At 41.5% G+C, this 22,873-nt stretch overlaps 1 long non-coding RNA gene across 2 annotated transcripts in view; it reads left to right on the top strand.

The window, feature by feature from the left end:
- The window catches only part of LOC106853503 (uncharacterized), a 36,814-nt gene extending 15,017 nt beyond the window's left edge, over nucleotides 1-21,797 (top strand). For both annotated transcript variants that reach the window (XR_001403143.2, XR_015801858.1), the window contains exon 3: nucleotides 20,831-21,797. This is a non-coding gene — a long non-coding RNA (uncharacterized LOC106853503). The remainder of the gene's footprint in view (nucleotides 1-20,830) is intronic.
- The last annotated feature ends 1,076 nt before the right edge of the window (nucleotides 21,798-22,873 follow it).

The following is a 22,873-nucleotide window of genomic DNA, read 5'->3' as shown; positions in this document are numbered from 1 at the left end:
AGCAGTGCCTGCCAGCCATGTGTTGAGTGGTGTGTTCAGTGATCCTACACCTCCACGGGAGCAGCATCAGTCCAGGCTGTGGTCCCAGGTTTCAGACAGGCACCAGCTTTGTGTGTTCTCAGAGGACTATGGGCTTGCATTAGCTGTAGGGTTTGCCTTCACTGTGTGTAATTTGTGTCTGCAGATGGGATTTTTGGGGAAATACCAGGCCTGACTGGAGATAAGTCTGCCTATATAGGGTGTCTGAGTCTTGCAACACTACTGTAGACCTGGTTCTACTGTTGTGTGAGTCTTAAGAGTAAGAAAACAGTCCTAAAGTGTGTCTTCTGTATCTCCTTGCATTTTGGAATTATTTGAAAATGAGTCATGTACATATATGCTGGCTTATCTTTATGCTTTGAAATTAAGTCAAACTGTACTTTCCTCTTATGTAGGGAAAAACTAGAAAAATTTTACTTTTTTTTTTAACAAATGCTAAGACCTCTTGGGAACTCCCCTGTTCCCAGCTTGCCCTTCTGCAATCTGTTTCTGCCTTTCTGGCAAGTTAGATTTTAATTTCTTGGCAGATGTTTCTGAAACCTGTGTCTGGTAGTTTGTAGCTAAAGTCAGGCAGACTAAACCAGGTTCTCCAAAGCTGCTGCTCTTGTATAAATAGTCTAGTGTGACCTCTGCCTCAGTGACAATGGCAGGTACACAGGACCTGGGGACTCAGCTGTGCAACGTCCTCCAAGTCATAGAAGAGCTGCCTGAGAAATTTGGGAGGGGAGAAGCAAGCAGCATTTCTTTCCTGATAATGTGAAATGAAATGTTGGCTTTTCCATGAATAAAGGTGGATCTACTCATCTGTATTGGGCAAGTGCTAAGTGAAGACCATCACAGAGCTGTTCAGCTGCCTTCACATGAGCCCTTTTTTGTCCATTTGTGTGTAAGGGTCAGCTTTGCCAGCCTCCAAGAATCCCTGGTGTGTGGTGGTTGCTTATAACAAGGTGAGCTACAGGTAAAGCCCTGTAGAGCTTCATCCTGAAGACTTTTTTCATATCAAAACATACTTTCTATTCCTGTTCAATATAAACTAGATTTGGGCTGCTTGGCTGCTGAAATGCATATGTGGTCTTATCCAAAGCCTTTTTCATTGCAGACCCTGGACCTGGAGGTATCACCCTGTTAACTGCTGCTGTTTTCCCTGCAGCCCCTCTGTTGTCACTATCTGTATTTCTCCTCTGGAAACACAGTGGCTGCACATGGCTTGTCACCATTGGCATAATTCAGTTTGCATGGGTCCCTTCCTTATCTAAGTGTGAATTGTTGCTGGGGGATAACTGAGGTTGTTAATGAGTGGAGTGAATTATCCAGGCAGTAATTACCCACTCCTGGCCATTGACTTCCCATCCCAGAGGGCAGGTGAGGATTCAGACTGTGTTGTGTAACATAAGTTCAGAAAGTCTAAAGCTTTGAGAAAGCATCCAGGATTTGCACTGGCTGTGTTGTGCTCGGGGAATTTGTGCTGCAGAGCCCTCAGTGCAAATGAAGGGTGTTGTACATCTCACAAGATGTACATGAAGCTGAGAAAGGAGGTAAAACCTAGAGGTGTTAGGCATCTTTTTGGGTGTGGAGCTTTGAGAAGTTTTTGCTCCTCAACTGGTCCAGTTTGTGAGGTGGCCATGAGTGCTGGTTCTTGGCAACTGGATAATGGAGTTATAGTGAGACAGCTCTGCCTCCCTTCTCTGTCCCCCTGTGATATCAAGTGTCCTACCCCAGCAAACCATTTCTTGGGTGGGTGAGGGGACTCAGAACCCCCACACTGGCTGCATTTGTGCTTGTTTTCACCCTTTGGAGAAAGGCAGCAGAGTGGCAAAGCAAGGAGCTGCTCTTGTCTTTGGGAGCTGGGGAAGCACAAAGGCCAATGCCCAGCAGAGCTGCATCGTGCAGGGATGTCCAGGTGACACCCAGAGTGACACTAGGCAGGGCACAAGGTGTGACCTGCCATGGCTGGGGACCACAGCAGTTCTGTCGTGGTGTACTGCACCCTCCTCTTGCTGTAGAGTTTATCTGTGTGTCTGCAGAAGGGCAGGTCATGGGCAAAAGAAAAAGAGAAATTACCTTTCTCAGCAGCTGAAGGATGTATAGGTTATCCAGCTTGAGAAAAATTGAATTTCTAGAGGAGAAGGCAAAGGAAAAGGATGATGACACACAATGGAGTGAGTGCACATGAGCAGCTCCTACAGTGTTAAATTGACTTTGAAATAAAAGATATGCCCTTGGAGTTAAGTTACTTTGGGTTTCTGGGACTTCAGTGTACAGCATACTAGAACTCAAAACTGAAAATGGAGTGGGGATGGAAAGGTCCAACATGGTTGTGACTAAGGTGAGGTCCATGTACAGACAATTAAGGCCTCTGAAAGCAGAAAGCCAGCTGCAGAGAGCTGAGTGAGTTGCTTCAGGTACTACTCACTAGAATACACTGAAAAATAATGAACATGTTGATTTTTTTAAAATTTTTTTTTTGGCAAAATGAAGAGCTTGTTTTGGAGCTGTTTAAATTCATGGCGGGTGGGAGGGAATAATACTATTGTAAACGTCATGAAAACAGGGGAACAATGTAGATCTGAACTCTTATTCCCAATAGGTTTTTTCTTTTTTGTGTTCCCTGGTACATGCTAAAAATATTTTCAATATCTTAACATCTGCATTGTTATGAAATATGGCACGTCTTTGTTTTGTTTTCAGCTGTGTCATTCTTCCATTACATTTTGTTCCATTTGCTCTCTTCAGTTGGGATGTGAAGTCATTTTCTTTTGTCAGTTTTAGGCCTAATTGCCTTGACTCCAGAACTGCACTGTGCACCACTTGGAAGAAGTTATTTCTTTTGTTCTGCCTCAAAACAAACCCCAGGCTGTATGTTGGGGAGTATGGATTGTGAAAATGTCTTCTGATTGGCAGAGAGGGGCAGAAAATACTGTGAAAAGAAGGCAGTTAAGCTTCTTTAGAGGTAGAAAAACATGAGGCTGAAGAAGGACTGGGTATACCAGTGTATTTTGGATACTTCTGTCTATTAGCACATCTCACCTCAAATGCAGCCTCATGTCCCATTGATTTGATCCAGTTGGAGGATGGGATAGATGGATAAGGCAGACCAAATCTCCAAAGCCCCAAGCAGCAGAGGAAGATGGTGAATGAAGGTGGGAAGCAGTTCCAATTCATGGGCAATAGAAGCTGCAAAACAGGCAAGAAACAGGGCCAGACTTGCTGTGAACAGAGGAGAGGGAACATTAAATGAGACTGGCAGTGAGGGAGAGAGGGCAGAAGATGAGGGGCAACCATGGGGATCTTGGATGCTGCTGCTTCTCAGAACACTGCCTGAAACACAGGATTTCTGGGTTCTGCTTTCCCTGCTAGGCTGGGGCACTGCAAAGTATGATAGACACTGGTTTTGGCTTCTTGGTTGACTCAAGCAACAGCACTGGGTGTTAATGCTCTCACCCTGTCTCTCAGGTGTGCAGTTGTTGACAAGCTGACATAAAAGAAAAAAAAGGAATTTTCCTGGTTTGATTACTTTTTTTCCTCTCCCCTAAGTTTGAGGAAACTTTTCATGTATGCCATGAAAGACTTGCTAAGGTGACAAAGCCAGGCCACCAGAACTGGGAAGTGCTGAAGTCAAGGTTGCACGTGCTACTTTAATTCTGTTTTCATGGATGTATGTGCTGTGCAAAATCTAAATAAATTGTAAGTATTGGAGGTTTTGTTGGTTTTTTTTTTGTTTGTTTTCTGGGAGAAACACGCCTGTGATAAAACTATGGTGTTTATAGGATAAGAATAGGCAGGGATATCTGGGATAGGCAGTTAATGAGATGTTCACAGATATTTCTGAGATTATTTCTTTTTGCACAGAGCTGTAACAGACATTTGCCCTTGGCAATCCTGTCTTCCCAGGGGTTCCTGCCACCTGCCTTCTGTGTGCAGCTCCCCTGTTACTCATGGCAGCAGCAGCAGCCTCTGGGATTGCTGGAAACCCCTGGAGGGAGGGGGTTCCCTGCTGTTTCCTTGTCCAGAGGAGATGCTGGGCTCTGCAGGCAGCCCTCATTTGTAGTTTTGAAGTAGCCAACACCCCACTAAGGGTGCTGGGAGAACATCTCATCTCTAAACCTCTCCTTGTCACAAGAGTGGGAAAGTGTGACTGACAAGGACGGGGAAGGCTCTCCTGGCTGAGGCATCAGGTGCTGTGAGAGGGAGCTGGGTGGGTTCTGGCATTGCTGCCTGCACCACAGAGTTCCTGCCTCAGGCTGTCATTTTGTGGCCAGCTGCTCAAATGCTGGTACGTGTCTTGTTTTCTGGATTTCCAAATCAACTCCAGGAGCCACATGGTCATTCAAAGCCAGTTTTAGATGATTTGCTCTGAGGAATTCAATAAAAGGCACAACCACTATTAAGGAGTAATAGGGAGTGAGGCTTAACTGTTGAATAGATTACGTGAGACTGGAAGAATCAGACAGCCTGAGGTCTGGAATGGTCTGGTGTTTGAATTTTCAATTCCAGGTCAAACATAACTTGCTGAGGTTCCCCTCCTCCCCCCTGCCAAGTTTTTATGTTCCCCAGAGTGCAGTGCACTTAAACAGAAGTGATTGGAACAAAAAAGGCAATAGATGTGTCAGTTAATCTATAGCTCTTTTCTATATTAAGTTAGTTTTAAATAGCATTAAAGGCTCAGTTTAGTGAAGCACTTAGTAAGGCATCTAACGGCATATTTGAATTGAGGCCAGCATTGATAAACTTGGATACTGTGTGATAATATATTCTAACAGGAGCACTGCATCCACAATGGTTAATGTGTATGTCCCAAACGGGGCTGTGTTCTTCCTTCTGCTCAGATTCAGGGTTGCACTTTAAACCTGGTTTATCTGTGGGCTTGGTTCACACTTTTTCAGTAAGAATGGGATAAAAATGATTTTTATTTTTTTTTAAGTGATGGTTTTATAAGCAGAGGATATTCTTTAACTTCCCAAAATACCTGCTGTCTGTCACAAACCTCACTCCTGCTTTGATTCCTTTAACACTTCTTTACTTTTCTGATGGATACTGGATCATTTGATGTCCCTGTGCAAGATCCAGTTACAGAAGGTTTTCTGAAAGAGGGTTCTGAGACTTCAGGAAACTGGAAGGGAAAAAAACCAAACGTTCTTTAAGTAGACCAACATTAAAACAATGCTTATTCTTAATTTATGGAGAAATATGTAAATTTTGTCTGGAAGGTCACTGTAATGAGGCCTTTACAATTAAAAGACACTTTTTGGTAGTTAAAAAAAGCCCCAAACACAAAACCACAAAAACATTAAGGCTAAGATTTTCACAACTTCCAGAAGGCAGGCCTTTGGACAGTTATCCTCTTAAAAGAAGGGATAAATATTAAAAGTCTCCAAAATACATGGAGTAAGAATAAGAAAAGCAAACTTCTTGCCAGGAATAAGGAATGCAATCAAAGACTTGTCTATGTAAGTGGCACAAGATGTACCTAAAATATTAAGCAGATTTTTTGAAGTCTTGTTAAAGTCATGTCAACCTGAACCATTATGAACAGAAATCAAATTAAAAGACACATTGTTTAAACCTGACAATTCATTGAAAATCTATTGACTTCATTTTGTGTTCAATTACTGAAAAAGTTTTCAAAATTATTTCCTGTGACTTGGGGCAAGAGCACCTTGGCAAAATGTTTTTTAAAATATTGTAAATCCTTCTTTACTTTATAGGAAATAATAATAGATTTTTTTTTTAAAGTACATTTTCTTTAGCCTTGTGGATTGAGTTATAATTTCAAATTTAAAATAATTCTCAGTGATTCCATTTCCTTTAGGTCTCTCTGTAAATCAAATCAAGTCAGAAAATGCCATTTTCTAAATGAGGATGCTGCCTTCTAGAAAATAGCATCTTTAAGACTAGAGAAAATTTAACCAAAGTGTTTACATCCAAAACAAAATAGCTGTTATGTGCAAGGAAGTGCATATTTGATTATTTTACAGTAAAATGTAATTGCATTTGTTGTTAAGAGACCAGTGAAGTGGATACATTCAGAAAACCTGTGATTGGAGAGAACAGCATTTCCCATTGTACCCTCATAAAACTAAACGAAGCAAATAATGTTTGGTTTCATGATGCATTTGATCAGCATGTTAAAATAACGTTATTTGAATAAGAATTTAATAAAACTATTACCACCTTCATTTATGGAAAATGTTTTTTTTTTTTTCCCTTATTTGTGATCATCAGCTGAAATATTCTGTCTGAAAATTCTCCCACAAATTGAGCATAACAGCTGATAAAATACAAATTACTGTTCTCATGTACAGTGATAGGGCACTTTGCTAGGTTTGAGTCTTAATTTTGAAGTGCTCTGGTGACAAAATTACTCCTATTTTCCGTATTTATGCTAATCTTTCAGTGAACATAGCTAAATCATATAGACCCCCTAATGCCAAATTTCCACCTTTTTCTTTAAGAAGAAAACCTTAGTAAATTTAATGTAAGTTACTCATAAACATGTGTCTCTGCTAGGCAAAATACCAGAATAGCAAAATAAAACTTTTGGTCCTTCTCTTTAGATCTTCTTGGAAAAGTTATTATATACCTTTGTTTCCTTTCTATTTCCACATCTGAGCTCCTGTTCTCCTTCTGTATGCATAAAGGTTTAACTCAGTTTTTACAAAATGACAAAAAAACCCAAACAAAAAACCCACAGGCAACAGTGGTGGAAAGATTTATTTTTTTTTCATTAGGAATATGTTTCTATATTCCTGTTTTGGCCCATCTGGGTAGTGTACATTTCTCTGGTGTGTAGCCCCAACTGGGTCATGGTTGTAGGGGAATTTTGTGTTTATGGGTATCTGATGCATCCATAAATTAGAATATCTACAAGGCTGTGCTTTAACTCAACAACACGTGAAACAGTAGGGTAATCTGTTGTCTTTTCTCTCCCTCCTAGAATGATTTTTCTATAATTTTTTTCACTATAGTTTTCTTCTGTAGCATTTTAGACTCTCAAAAAAAACCCCAGGCCAACCTAGCTAGCTGATACTGCCTTAATGAGTTTCTTTTCTTATTTCTATTTTTTTCAGCTCTCACAAATATATTAGGTTATTTGAGTTTTTGTTTGATAAATATCCCTTCTGTTTTATTTGTGTGTATATATACATAAAAATATGGGAGGGATTTGTATATGTATAAAAAAATATGAGCTGTACATGTATATAAAAAAATATGTGGGGGTGTGTGCATATCTAGATGTGTATATATATACACCCATATATTTTATACCTACCAACTTTATTTGCTTGTTTCTATCATTGTGACTGAGACAAATGGGGTTTTTTTCTTCAAAGGAGGAAAATCACCTCTCTCAGTAGGTGATTCGTAAATGAGGTTGTCCTGCATATCTAGTTCCACTTCTGGAACTCCCCCTCCAGAGAGCAGATGAAGGGAATATCCCTGGGTGATTCATAGGAACCAATTATGACTGGGAGTAAGATTTTGACAGAGAAGTTAATGACAAAAGCCCTGTTGACTCCAGTGGGACGAGAAGATTCACAGTAAAACACCAAAGTTTTAAATTACTGTTGTTCCCAAGCATAAATTGTGCTGCTTCACCACAGTTCACTGACTCTACCCTTACTATGCAGCTAACTCAACTAGTAGCAAAATTCAGCTAAATCTCAAAATTTATTAGTGCTCTTGTTGTCCATATTAGGCAGCAACTTAAAATACGATTAAAAAGGTGATGAACAAAATCCAACTTGGTTAGTTTTAAGTGGGGGTTGTTTTAGCACTTTTTTCTCTCATATGCTTTTACTTCTGTAGAGGAAAAAAAATTATTTCTCTTCAGTTCAAATCCACAGTAAAGTGGAGATCTAGAAGAGTGTGGATAGTCTGCTCAGACTGGAGAACCTCAATGGCATTGCGTGATGAGTAGTGAAATAATACAAGGAATTTGTTAAACATTCATGCACATGGCTGAGATGTGCCCCCTGTTCTGTGACTCCTCAGTGCTTAGATGTTGGATTCAAAGCGTTTATGTCTCAGGTCTGGCAGAGCTGGTGCTGCCTTTGTGAGGCTGAAGCCCAGCTGGTGGGGTGTAGGTGGGACATCTGGTGTTCCCCTACATGAATTCAGTGAAAAACGGGGCAGGTTTGAAGCAGGAACATCAGGTTTTGTTGGGTGAACTACAGTGAGATGTCACAACTCTGCCTGCTGCTTTTTGCCTAAGGAGGGATTGCTGCATTGCTCTGCAGAAAGTGATAAATCTAGAAGACAGCATCTAGAATATCAAAATCTCACGTTTGTGGCGCTAGAAATACCATACAAAGCAGAGTTAGGATTTTAAATGCTCCATTTATTCAGAACATAGCTGCCCATCTTGTTTTGAAAATGTAAAGCTGCATATTTGGTAGTTGAGAGATGCACCAGTTTTGCTAAGAGTTGCCAAGAAGAAGTTGACAGCTTGGACCAAGGATTGCTGTGGTTGCTATGTGCAAAAGCCTAGAACAAACCAGCGGGAAATAATACCAGGGTGGGAAAGTATTGCTATGGTTACAGAGTATTTTCTTTAAAGGAGAGGTGGATAACGCAGCAAGAATCACTGAAACTTAGGTAATAATGTACTGTACAAAAGGAAAACGACTGAAAGATAATAACTGTCTTCTGCTCTTAATGGCGTTTTGTTAGTTTCCAGAAAAGAGGGATTTAATTAAAGTAGGTATAATTTGTGAAAGCTTTGTTAGAAAAGTATCCTTAGCTTTTATTTTTTAAAAGTGGAATACCAGCACAATACCTTGCATATTTTGGCTCAGTCTCTTTGTTTTTTAAAACAAAAAAGATTTTTCTTTTTTGTCAAGGAGATTAAGAGTTCTTTTAAAAATAATAAAAGTGTAATTATACACAAATAATCTGGTTCATATAAACTTTTAAGACAGGCTTTCAGAACATTGAAAACTATAAAAGAACTGAGTTTTACAGAAGATATATGTAATATAAAGTGACTACAAAATACAATAAAAATTATAATAAATTATAAAAACCTGCCTTAAGTGGTACTGGAAATCTGAACTAAAAATTTCATGCGGGGAGCATCCTGTTTCACTTGCAGATGTCCTGCAGGATTTAATTGTAGTCACTCTGTGTTTGAGCCTGGAAATCAGGAAGCAGAGGAGACCGTGCAGCTCAGAGTTGTGTCTGATGCTGTGGGCTGGGCCATGCCCACCTCAGGCTGCCCGCCTGTGTTCTGCTGGGAACTGGGGAGGGTTCACCTGGGCTGGGTTCCAGGTGGCCACCAAAGCCACTCTCTCACTCTCCTCCTCAACTGGGCAAGGGAGAGGAGTCATAATGAAAGGTTCATGAGTTAAGGACAGGGAGAAATTGTTCACCAGTGACTTCGTGAGCAGCCTGGTGGCAAGGACAGGACAGATCTGTGCTCTGGGACCAGGAAAAGGGAAAATGTAAGAAGTGGCCTTTTTTGTTTCCTGTGGCCACTGTGTTGATCCTTCCCTCTGACATCCATGCCTTGGAATGCTGCCTTGTTCAGCTGCTCTTTGAGGCCATCATTGCACCTCACTGGGGTGTGGTTGATGGAAGAAGATGCAGCTCCTGAGCTGTGTAACTGTGCTGAAGGTCTGCACCCGACCATGGCTAATGTGTCAGCTTAATTCCTTGTCCAGGGACACGGAGGAGGATTGATTGTGCTGGGGAGTAAAGGATGGAAAGAGAATAAATGGACAATTTCTCTGTGCTCAAGAGCATGCTCTCCTTCAGAGCATGACTCCACCACACCGCATCAATTGTTCATCACATCTCTGCCTTGGGCAAAATTTGCTGAAGTTGAGGAGGAGGAATTAAATTGTCAGCTGAAATATGTTCAGCTGTTTGTGACTGTTTTCTATAGTTCTAGTGCTGTTTTGCCTGTACTGTGGATAGGGATTTGAGACTTGGAGGTGAGGCAACATCCTTTTACTTTGCTCTTGACATGTATAATTAAACATGGAAATAACCTGCTGTACATAGCAGCACAGACCTTGGCTATTAAAACTGAGATCAAAGACTCTCCTCAAGTTAATTTTGTAGCTTTTCCAGCAAATTCCTGGCTTTTATGCAGTGGACACATAAGATGGACTTCGGAGTACAGAGTGGGGAAGGAATGGTCCTGATGGGGACTGATTATACCAGGGCTGGACTTCTTCTGTATAAAAACATTGAGACAAGGGTCCTGACAAGTCCAGAACAAAGATCTGAGATGGGAGAGAAGCAAGGGAAAGGAGATCAAATGGGGAGATGAGGAATGGCCGTTTTGTCAGGAAAACAGGGAATTTAAGAAAGAAGTCTTAAGAGAGAAAGGAGATCTAGACTAGACTGGAACGAAATGAGGAGCTGGGGGCAATGGGAAAACAGGATAATGATGAGGGCTAGTGCTTGGAAGCTTAAGAGTGGATGAAGAACAAGTCCTGGAAGGAAAAAAATGAAAAGTATAGAAGCGGAAAATGTCAAGGCTGAGGAAATGGGTCAAAAGTTGTATGCAACTCAGGTGCACTGCTCCCTGCAGTGAAGAGCCAAAGATTTCTGAGCAGAGCCTCCTGTCTTTTCCTAGATGTCTTGTGTAGCTGACCCACTGTCAAAATGATGGCTTGCACGGATGAGAGCATCTCACTGCTGTATTTATTCCCTCCATTACTGCAAATGACAGAGACAAATGTAGTGTGGATTCAGCTGTTCCACGTTGGGCCATTTCCCTATGAGCATTTGTTCCCTACATTTTTTCCCTGGGGTTTTAAAAAAATATTCGTAATAAAAATACATTGCGTAATAAGGTAGTAAAGTAATAAGGTAGGTGCTAAAAATTATCCAAAGTTGGGATTAATTTTTCCTATGCTGTCTTAGCTCACTGTAGTTCTGATTATATAGCCACGTTAGAGGATCTAATTATGTGTACACATGATATTTATTCTACAGGAGTTCCTTCTTGCACTCACTAGCTCAGGTGAATTTGCATGGGGGTACATCAAAATTTGACATCTGTAGATTCTGAAAGCTATATTGTGAAGGAGAAAGAAAAAAGGAAGGACAACTGAGGGTTGCCCAGGGGCTCTCCTCCTGCCTCTCTCCCAGAGGTCTGTGAGACAGTCCAATCCCTCACCACTGCTGCAAAGCTGTTTTCCCTACTCCTTTATCCCATTTTCAGAGCATCTCACTGCTTGATTGTTGGCATTGCTGAGCAGCCTCTTCTCCTTCCCTGAGGTCAGAAACAGCTGCATTTTGAAGGTGTCTGGCTCCTGGTTGGAGACACCTTGCTCAGACGTGGTTGCCCCTAGCCAAGATCTGTGGGAGGGTCTTGCTGTGGGCATGGCTGGGGTGGTTTGGAAGCAGCTGAATGATTTCAGTACAGCTCAGCCTGTTGTGGTCACCTGGCACCATTTCTCATTTTTTTGCTATAGCTTAAATTGGATGACCACAGTTATCCAAGCCTTGCTCTCTTTACGCCTCAATTCCCCAGGTGTGACATTGAAATAGTTCTTCTTCCTTTTTTCATAGGGGGTGGTGCTTACAAATATTATGGAACTCATGTTCCCAGTATCCATATGGTGGTGATAAACCCGTGAAGAAATTTGCAGTCTCAAAGCTGGAGTTAAATAGGAGATGGCAGGAAAGTCTGTGGCCATCTGCTGAATGGCAGAGTAAACTGGAATATCCCTTTGCTTGTTGAACAAACAGCCAGTAATCTTGTGCACTGACTGGGATGGACCTGTTCAAGAAAATAACGAAAAAAGGAAAAAATATCCAGGTTATGAATAGTAACTGAGGATTTTTCTTGTGGTATGTGCACACACAAAGCAAGATGGATTTACAGGTGCTCAAGGGTCCTTCAGTGTGGCCCCATCTGCCTTTTGAGTGCTCAGCTTCACACGTTTAAGATATCTTTTTGTGCACTGTACATTTTGAGAAGCACTAATTCTGTACAGACCTGTGTGCCTTTTTACCTCTTTAAGGATTCCGTAAAAGCATTAAGAAACTGGGAATACTAATTCAGAATAAAGTTTTCCTAAGATAAGTAGTTAAGAAAAGTTCTAAAATCTGGTCACTTGGCAAGCCCACATGTGCCTCCATCTGGCCCACAACCTGAAAGACAGATTCAGAAAGTAATTGAGATAATTCCTTTCAAAATCATGGCTTTCAGTCTTGTTGTTTAGGTACAGTGGACACTATATTTAAGGACTTGCATAAGCAAATTTTACATTCCTTAGGACTTGAAAACTCCTTCTCTTTCTCTCTGTCCTGTCCTTGCTCTCCACTCTTCCTTGAAATGTGACATTCATTCGGTTTGCCAAGGTCCTCTCCTTTCTTTTATTTTCCCATGGTACTCAAATTAAATAAGACTAGATTTAAATAATGACATGTTATAGAAAAGAATTAGGCTTCTAGCCATAAAAACTGTGAACAAGCTATTTGAATTTTAATTAATACCTCACGTTTGTACAGGATAAATTTTTGAAATTAGCTGTTGAAACTTTTTAAACTGGAACAAAATAATGACAGTTTCTCAAAGACCAGAGAACTTCAACTCGCATTTCTTCTCCATTTAAATTTTTAAAAAAACTTAACCAAAGTTAACCTTTTTTGATATTAAGTAGCATACTTAATTTTTTGATACATCGCCAGTGAAACCAAGCGCAGTTCTTGTTGATGAATGTCACTGCTTATTAATTATAGCATTAATTGTTTATAAGACAGCTTGGTAGAATAAAACAGAGACCAGAGTGCTGCTCACTGGTCATCAGTCTTGTTTATGCTGATAAGTTTTTGATGTCCTGAATAATCCCAGTGAGATGGAACTGGAAAAGAACAATAAATAGGAGGCCCTGAAATTTTCTTCCTTCCTTTCTACTGGGAGTCACTTCAGGACTTCATTTTGAGTGTAATCATTGCTTGTGATGATGCAACAAATACAACCGTGCTGAAAAGTACTGAGCAGATGTTTCTATAGACACATGCAATAAATATTCTTCCTGGTTTTGTATACATGGGACAAAAATTCACTTGTACAGGAGCAGTCCAGGTATGAGAGAGCTGTTACAGTCCTCCTTTTTGTGTGCCTGCACCCAGCACAGTGAGATTATTCACAGCATGGCATATCAGAGCCATTGAGCCCCAAAACAAGGCTTTAAGGGTGTCCATTCACAGAAAAATCTCAAAATTAGTATTGTGTATCAAACAGAAGATGTCAGCACCAAAGCCTGAAACTTCAGCACCTGAAAATACTGCAGTAGAAATGAGAGTAATTATTGGTGCTGTGTTCCTTGATTGGCTTTATTGGCCTCTCTAAGGAAGCTGAATAAATGTCAATGCACTTAAACTGGTGCTGGTCCCTGAGGAGCCAGTTCAGAGCTACAATATCCCTGCACCTTTCTGAGCCAAGTGACTGAGTTCATATTTTTCTTAGAAATGTTGGTCTGGAGAAGCTTTTAATTGTTTTCAGAAGGGTATTAATAGCAAAGAAGAAATATTTGAAGACACCTTTCCTCTTTTTCTTTTTTTTCTTTAATTAGAAGATCATGGGTCTGTAAATATTCCAGAGTATAAAACCGGATTTGAAAATATGGAGGTCACTGGAAAAGATGTGAGGAAAATCCAAGCTCTGGCAATGGAATTATTTTTGTGGGACAGAGTGTATGCAATATCAGTGGGAGTATAAGGCACAGGTGCAGGACTCTGTTCTGTTTTGGCTGATTATTTTTTGTGCTGCCAATGTCTCTTGGTGGACTTCGTGCTGTAAGAAAAATCACTTGCCTCTCCTACTTTGGAAAAAAAGCAGTTTGTTTCCCTTTTTATGCTGTGGTGAGGTGGCCTAGATTTGCCTCTGTGTCTTGTTGAATTATAAGTAGTTTCTAGTTATGGCTGGGCATAATTGCTCTTTCTTTGGGACAGACAACATGTATGCTTATGTGATAAAGAGATTTAAGGTCTCGGACACACATCTTGCCCAGATGATTCAAATATGAGCATGAAAAGGAGTCACATTGTAATTTGAGGTGCTTAGGGTGGGTTCTGGTGCCTGCACATCATTGTTCAGTGCTCTTTGGGATGCTGCAGTGTGTCCCAGGGCTTTGTATGGGGTGTGCAGCTCTGGGGCAGATCCTGAGCCCTCTGGAGTTTGGAGACCTGGCTGTGGGAGGTCAGGGGACAGATGGCACCAGAAAACTGGACTGGAGGGACTGAATTGTACCTGTAAGATCTGAGGAGAATTTGTGGTTACTGTATTTGTGTCAGAGTAGCTGTTTGTTTGGTAGCTAGCCACCCTTTGACAGTAGATTGTCTGATAAGAAGACCCAAAGAAAACATTTTCTGCTCTCCTTCCTACGAAGTTTGACATTTCAGAGACTGCACTGGGACTCTACCAGTTCATCAAACTCAGAGAGCTTTGGCTGCTTCAGTTCTGTTGGAAAACACCATGAGGACATCCTACAAGCAAATACCTGAGTGACTTTATTACTTTTAATAATGGAAATATTCTACATATATTTCCTTTCTAAGTTCTCTGTTCTAAGCCCACTCTCTCAAAATGCTGGAAAACTATGAAAGAGGCAGGAAATGTCAAGGCAACAGAAATTACCTAAATTACTAAAATCTTACCTTTTCTACTCCAGGGAATAACTGGTATTTGAGATGGAGAGGAAGAGAATAGTGAGGCTGAGGGATTCCTTGTCAGGAAGTCCAGCCTGTATCTGAAAGTAAGAAGTAATGGTGTCAAGGAAAGCAGTGTGCACCTTAGTCCAAGTATGCAACTTTTCCTTTCTTCAAAGACCTGTACCCCTGCAGGACCTACAGAGGCAAGCACAAACTCTGCCCCTGGGGAGGAACAGCTCCCAGAAATGGCCCAGGGGTGCTGGTGGGCACCAAACTGAGCACAAGCCAACAATGTAGCCTTGAAAAGGGCTAATTGCATCCTGGGCTGTGTTAGCAGGAGTGCTGTTCAGCAGGAGAAGGAAGGGGATCCTAAGGGGATCCTTCCTCTGCTCAGCCCTGATGAGGCCACATCTGGAGTGTTGGGTCCTGTTTTGGACTCCCCAGTAAAAGAGAGATGGAGCTACTAGAGACTTCCCTTCAAGTGAAGGGACACAAAAGTGATGAAGGGTCTGGAGCATCTCACCTGTGAGCAAAGGCTGAGAGAGCTGGGGCTGTTCTGCCTGGAGAAGAGAAGGCTTTGAGGGAGGAGCATAAATGTGCTCAAATGCCTGAAGGGCTTTTGCAAAGCAGGACAGAGCCAGGCTCTTCTCAGTGTTGCACAGTGACAGGAACAGAGACAGTGGCCCCAAACTGAAGCACAGGAGGCTCCACCTGAACATTAGGAATCACTTTTTCTCTGGCACAGGTTACCCAGAGAGGCTGTAGAGTTTCTACACCTCCATCTTTTTGGAGGTGTTCAAAAGCTCTCTGAAGGTGGTCCTGGGCAATAGTCTGCAGGTGCCCCTGTTTGGGCATGGAGGTTGGACCAAATGACCTCCAGAGGTTTTTTTCCAACCTAAACTATTTTGGGATCTTGTAGATATGCTGACATGCCTCCTCTGAGGTATTTCTTTACAATAAAGAAGGTGAAAATTACCTTCACTACTCTTGCATCTACGTCTGTTTATTTAGCCCTCAAAATGTCCTCTATAAGTTGTTTTATGATTTATAGAATTAATTTATATTAATATCTAAAACTGTTTTTTGTTTTAGAAGGCTTAGGTAATAGTTCTGTTCCTCTGTAGCACTGAAAGGTGTGTGAGCAGTTCAGTGCACAGTCCACACATCTCTGGTGTTTGCTGATACAAGTAAACAACAGCAAACACCACTGCTCTGTGGAACATAAATTCTCTCACTGGAGGTAAAACAAATACCAGAACTCTCTAAACATATCTAAGCTCCTAGATATAAATTTGTATACATTATCTGACCACAATTTTGGCAAACTGAGAGCAGATGGGTTATTTTTGTATAGCTGATACAGCTTGGATAACTTCTTTAACCTCTGATTTCTTATTTTTTCTTTTGTGCTTGATTGCCTTATCATTACACTGGTTTATATAATTCCATTTGTTCTTGCTTGAAGCCATAATGTAATTTTGAGACAGTTGTGCATACTGAACAATGTACCAATCTGATTGTTACTGCTCTACAGGTCTCTCCTGTCTCTTCCCATCCCCTCTCCCTCCTGTCCAAGTAGCAAAATGCTGATTGAGTTCCTTTCACTTGGAAATTTTGCTCTGATTGCAGACATGATGACTTTTTATTTCCTTTCCTTTTCTTCACCTTCCTTTTTTTTCATCTGCTTCCAAGTAGAAGTAGTGGTGATCTTTCTCATTGTTTTCTCTGAAGTAATCTATTTGATGCTATTTGTTCTCTGGAACACTTGTGTTTAGGTAGTGACTCAGTAGTCTGGATGCCCTGGTGGAGGTTGCTGGTTTGGTGGACACACTCATACTGGTTTTTGTCAACAAGGAATTTCTCCTGTAATGTTGACTCAAGATAAATATTTTGAAGGAGATAAACTTGAAGTGTTCACAGAATTTCTTTCCTTAACTGTTTTTTGGTTGTTTGGTTTTGGGTTTTTTTTGGTGTAATTTTTAAAAAGAGCTCTTCCATCTTTGGAAGAGTTATCATAAGTATTTAGTGGGTTTTCCTCCTCTTTCTTCCTGCCACAAGTTATCAAACCATTAATGGTCATTTATACTAAAATAGCCTATCAGTTACAATAAACCTGCTTGCTGTGAGCTGGGCTAATTAATTATATGTAACAAAAAAATATGGGATTTTTTAATATTTGTTTTGTAGTTCAGTTCTACTCACAGTTCCTTGGGGACTGATGACTAAAAATATGTTTAACTGTACAGATTGTTCTAGCTGTTAAAGAGCATTTCCTTATTCCTGTGAGGACTTGCTGTGGGAGCAGCTCTGAGTTGACTGAAGGGCAAATTTTTTGGCAGAATGAAAGTCATCCATCTAATACCAGATCAAAAGAGCATCTCTCTCAAATTGATGCTATTGAAATTTTTTAAAAAGAGAAAAAAAACCCCTAGAAATTGTAAAGTCACAATCAAAAAAGTGCTTACCAATGCTCTGCAAAGAAGCCAACTGGTTTAAAAATAAAAAGCCCAGGATCATCAGTAAGTTGACCAGTGACAGTGTCTGATCTTGCAAAGTTACACCTCATGTTTTCATTCCATCCATGATGCCTTGGGGGCATGTTTTTGTATTTCAGTATTTATGGGCTTGCTACCACATAATTGGTGAACTTGTTGCAATGAGAGCCTTGGAATAAGAATTGTGTTTGAGTTCTTCCCAATAGTGTAAGAGAGTAGGACACCTAGAAAGCGACCCATGTAAGTAAAGATGTTTAGGATGGTTTTTGCTCAGCATTATGGAATGCTGTCCCATTTGGCAGAGTGGCTTAGAGATGCAATTTCTTCAATTTTAAGAACTGGGTGTTGGTTCAAATTAAATCTGAGAAGTTTATTAATGTTAGTGTACCAGTTTTGAATGTCTTGAAAAGTTTGAAAGTTAGAAATAAATCTCCTTCCAGGCACTGTACGTGTGTTTCCTGCAGCAGATAAAAGAAACATGAGCAGCAGATGCTCTTTGCTACTCCAGGCCAAATTCCTTTAAATACTTTATTCAAAACTTAAGTTAGCTCATAATTCTGGTGTAATGTGAGGTTAATGGTTCAGAATGTTCCTCTATCCCTGCAGAAAATGCCTGTGCACCACTGTTCATTTTATTGGGTTAAAAACCTGCAGGACTGTTGAACTTTTTGATGCTTGTTAGCATAAAGCAAGGAAGTTGCTCTTTTTGTTGGGCACAGGACTGGTAGCCAGGGGATGAAGCTCTATTCTTGCCTCAGTCTCCAAGCCTTCCTGTGTGACCTGGAGAAAACAATTTAGTCTTCTTGAGATCTTATGTTCTGCACCTATAAACAGGAGGAAAGTTCTGAAAATCCTCAGTAACGGGGCTTTTTAATTCCTGAGCATTTTCATGATGCCTTGGGATCCTGAAAAAGAAGGTACAGGATAAAGGCAAAGAACTGATTGCCTTTATTTCTGCAAATAATATTTGTCGATGTTCTTCCTTCTCAAGATTCAAATGGACAATTTGGAAAAGCCCCTTCAAGTCTCAAGTCTCATTTCCTTGATCTATCCATCATCAGACATACTTTTATTTCCTTCCTTCTCTCTGGCTCACTTCTTAGCCGTCATTTCTTACTCCTCAGGAAAGTCTCCTACAAGTGCTCCGTGTGTTTCTGCTGATTACTGCTTGATGCCATTTTAGAAAAATGAAGCATAGTTAAGTAGTAAGAGGAACTGGGCAGTAAAAGGGGTAGCTTTTGGACAATTCATGAAATAGTCGGTGCCTTTTAATGGTAGGGTACTTCCTCTGCTCATGAATTATTCATTTTAATGCTTTTGTTATAATGGCGACAGTGTTCGGTCTCTGAGGCAGTTCTGGACAGCCTTCCTCTGCTGAAATACTCCACAACAGCAGCTACCATTTATTTTATAAACTAATGCATCTAAGTCAATAACGCAGTGAGTAAATGCATTTTCAAAATCGAGAAAATGAGAAGAGAGGGCAGATAACAATATTGTAACTAAGGGGATCTGTTTTGCTGAAGGGTTCAGTTTGTTTACTTTTCTGGGAACTATTTAGGGATGTAATTTAAAATAAATATTTTTACAGATTATTGTGTTTAGTATTAGATTCAAATTATGTCTATAATGAAAACAGACATTAGTGTCTCTGCTTTATACAGCATTGTGCAATAAAAGGCAGTTTTAAAACACTCACTGTACATAAACACATCGAGTTTTTCTTAAAACTAATGTTTAAAGGTCTCTTTGAAACAGTTTTTTAAGATGAAACATAACACAACCACATAACCCACACAGAAAATGCATCTGAGTCATGTGCGTACAGAAATAAAAGTTTCTTTGTGGTATCTAGTATCAGTCTTTCATTAAAGCATGGACTTTTCTGAAGAGAAATTCCAGTGCAGGCGCTTGAGGGTTCTCCCCATCTTCCCCCCGCCTCCCTACTCTTCTCTGACTCCGGGTTAAGCCCCTGGCTCTTGGCAGGGTGTGTTACGGACAGTCCCGTGAGGAGCCGGGAATTCGGGGATGGGAGCCGGGAATTTGGGGTTGGGAGTCGGGAATTTGGGTTAGGACCAGGGAATTCGAGGCTAGGAGCCGGTAATTCGGGGCTGAGAGGAGGGAATTCGGGGCTGGGAGCCGGGAATTTGGGGCTGAGAGGAGGGAATTCGGGGCTGGGAGTCAGGAATTTGGGGCTGAGAGGAGGGAATTCGGGGCTGGGAGTCAGGAATTTGGGGCTGGGAGTCGGGGATTTGGGGCTGAGAGTAGGGAATTCGGGGCTGGGAGCCGGGAATTCGGGGCTGGGAGTCAGGAATTCGGGGCTGGGAGCCGGGAATTCGGGGCTGGGAGTCAGGAATTTGGGGCTGAAAGGAAGGAATTCGCGGCTGGGAGCAGGGAATTTGGGTCTGGGGGCTCCGCGGTGCTGCTGTTCCCAGCGGACACAAACGCGTGCTCCTCGCAGCGCTGTTCCTCTCCGATGCGATTTTGGGAGCGGTGTGTTCTCCCAAGCCGTGTCCTCACTCCTGAAACGCCTTCGGGCAGGAGATCAGTGCGTGTGGGGGACGGAAGCAGTGAGCAGATAGATGAGTGATTAGGTCATTGGGATGAGGACCGAGAGGGTTTTTTTTTGGTTGTTTTTTTTTTTTTTTACTCCGAGCTCCCTCCTCGTTTCTTGCTGATCAGATTCCCTGCGAGCACGGAGGGCTGAAACTGCGTAAGTAGAGGAAACAAAACTCCATAGATGGATAAAGCTGCAGAGCTGTAAGGAGCGGCGAAGAAGAGCGGAGTCTGAACTGAAAGTATATGTGGTTTCGGGGAATCTGAATCATGCAGTATTACTTTCACTTTTTCTAGGCTTGCATTTCCTATGCACAAACCATCGGGGAGATAGAAGTTCTGATTTAGATAATGTCTTGCAGTCTTTGGAATAACACACTCTGCTGGAGGGGGAGTCCTTTCGGCAAAGGTCGCGCTCCGTGAGCGCAGAGCTTTCCCCGCTGCCCACGTCCACATTGTTTCTGCTGGGAATGTCAACTGTGGGCCTTTTCCTGCGGATTTTTCATGCTCTTAGGTGACCACCCCATGTAAAATGGAAGCACCAATAGGAACCCCTCCTTTCCTTTTTCCTGTGGCTCTGCTCAGACCATTCTCTGTTAGCATGGTAGTGGTACAAAGTGTGTGGTCCTCCAGCTCTGACTAATGCATTTTGTGCTGTGTGACTGAAAATGTCTCGTAGTCTGCCAGGGCTGACTGAGGGTTGTGGAATGTGGTGCCTTTTCTCTGTTTTTCTCTGATTTATTTTTTTCTCTTCCTTTTTTTTTTTTTTTTTTTTTTCCCCCAGTACAAATGTGTAGGCAGCTTGTTGAGAAACCTCGGGATGCAGGGGAAATGCTTGTGCGCTGTGGAATGCGGCTTCCCCTGGGAGACCCCAGCCAGGCGGGCAGTGAATGAGCAAAGTGGAAGAATGAGAAAAAGGGAGGAGGTCGGAGGCAGGGACAGATAGGAAAGAGTGAGCGAGGAGGAAGGAAGGAGGTGGAAACGGAGGGGCCCATTTCCCTTTTTTCTGGAGCAATGACAGCTGGTTCTGTCCTGCCTCACATGACAGAGTGCTGTGGAGAGGAGTATTTAAGCTGGAAGCCAGTGAGCAAGGGTGGTCAGCTGATTATATTTTAATTTCTTTCCAGGATTTAGTCAGGTGATCCCTGATGAGTAGCCAGCCGACCAAGAAAGGACCAGCACACAGGTAAGAGAGAAGCTGTGCACTCTTACATGCAACTGGGGGGTCCAGGGAAGAAGGTAAACAGCTCTAACATTGTTTGAATAGTTAAAAAAAAAAGAAATCCTGACTTGCTTGGATGTGTAATACTGTGATTGTCTCTTTCAATGCTGCTACTTCTGCTATTCAGTCTTGTTCTCGATTTTTTTTATCTGTCTTTAATTAGAAGTGTTATTGCAAAAAAAAAAAAAAAAAAAGAAGAAAAAAAGAAAATCCCAATTGTGTGGTGTTAAATATAGACCTGGGTATTGCATGAATATTGCATTTTGTTACTTTTTGAATAAAATAACTTTCCATAATGCAAGTGTGTCAAACTCATATTTAGAGGGGAATTCCCAAATACTTGAACTATGAGTCATAAAAAGTTAAAGGACCAGTACAGCAGTTCAGGATAAAAACTCCGTTCAGCTTTGGGTGGCTGCTTTTGTACACGTTGGTGGTTAGATATGTCTTAAAAAAAACCCCAAAGATTCACAAAGCTGGAGCTCTTTAAACTCTGCTGACCAAAACCTAAAAGAAAGGTGGCAGAGACAAAGCAGATGACTGGGGAGGAGGATTGTGCAAGTGCTCTTGGTTTCATGCATCTTCTCTTTCATTGTGTCTAACAACCTGCTGAATGAGTCTTCTCATGTGCTGAGGGTGCTTCAAAGGGCTCTGACTCCTTAATTCCTGTTATATAATGTCTTAGCAAGAAAACAGATTGAAAACCAGTAGTAAATGCACTTAATATAAATGAAAGAGTGCAGAGTAAAAATGCCTGGTGGGTGTGACAGATAAAAGTGGGGTTTAACTGGTTTTATGTTTGGATATTGTGCCACACTCTCTTTAAACATAACTATGCAAAATTTTCTTCCTTACTGGTTTTTTTTTTTCCTTACTAGAAGAGCTCAGATACTCTCTGAAGTTCTGAATTACTCCTATTTAAAGATGTGCCCAGAGTTTTCTAAGATGAAAAAGGCAGGCAAGTGTTCCTAGCTCCCACCTGCAGCTCTGAAAAGCTCCTCGTGGTCTAGGGTTGAGAACTTTATTTTGAAATAAAATCATACAAATGCCCATGTTTTACTGGTATCATTGCTCCTGCTCACTAATTTGCAGTATTTAAATAAAAACTATTTGAGCCTTACTTTTTTTCTAAGAGGCTGGTGCTATACATGAGTAATAAAGCTGCGTGACTTTCCAATTTTTTTGTTTAATTTCATGATGTTTCTCTTACTGTTAAAAAGTGTCTGCTTGTGACGAGTTGGCTGTGGGATGTTGGTATGGTCTTAGAACAACAGCTGGTTCTTAGATGCTCAGATATCCTGAGGTTTGATCTGGAGGAGACCCTGGAATGGGGTTGTGGGATAGGTGGAGGAGTGTTTCTGTTGGCTTCAGTGGGTCTTTATCATGTGCAAGCCTGAGGAAACACCCAGGTTTGAATGGAAATCTGGGAGGGTAGCTGCAAAAGCATGGGAAGCATCAGAGAGGTTGGGGGTAACAGTGGATTTACAGCAAGGTATAAGAGCTGTGAAGTTGGGTTTTGCACTAGATCATGGTGCAGGGATTGCTCCTCAGTCTCAGATAATCCTTGGCAATAGTTCTCCACTGAACGTTTTCAAAACGTGCTGTTTGTTCCCTTTTTGTGGGATGGGAGAAGGAGAGGTTTCATGAGGTGAGGAAGGCTTGGAGCAAAACAGTGTCAGGCAATAATGGTGCTGGATAGCAGGGATTGCTCTGAAGTGATGTTCAGTGCCCTCCTTCCCTGTGAGAACTGGGAATTGCATGGGCTTGGGGCTCTGGAAAATTAGGCAATAGCCCTGAAAGTACCCCAAGTTCCTGCATGCCGTTCCACATTGGCTTCATCTTAAGCAAAGGGATCTTTTATGAATGGATGCAAATCTTCTTAAGCTCCTTGCAGTTGTCCTTAGGGGAATTCCTGGCAGGTGGGCTTGTCCGGGCTGCACGCTGCAGA

The sequence above is a fragment of the Sturnus vulgaris genome, chromosome 2 (assembly GCF_052056855.1).
Source record: "Sturnus vulgaris isolate bStuVul1 chromosome 2, bStuVul1.hap1, whole genome shotgun sequence".
NCBI classification, from domain to species: Eukaryota; Metazoa; Chordata; class Aves; order Passeriformes; family Sturnidae; genus Sturnus; species Sturnus vulgaris.
Note: the sequence above shows the minus strand (reverse complement) of the source record. Positions and strands in the feature narration are given on the sequence as shown.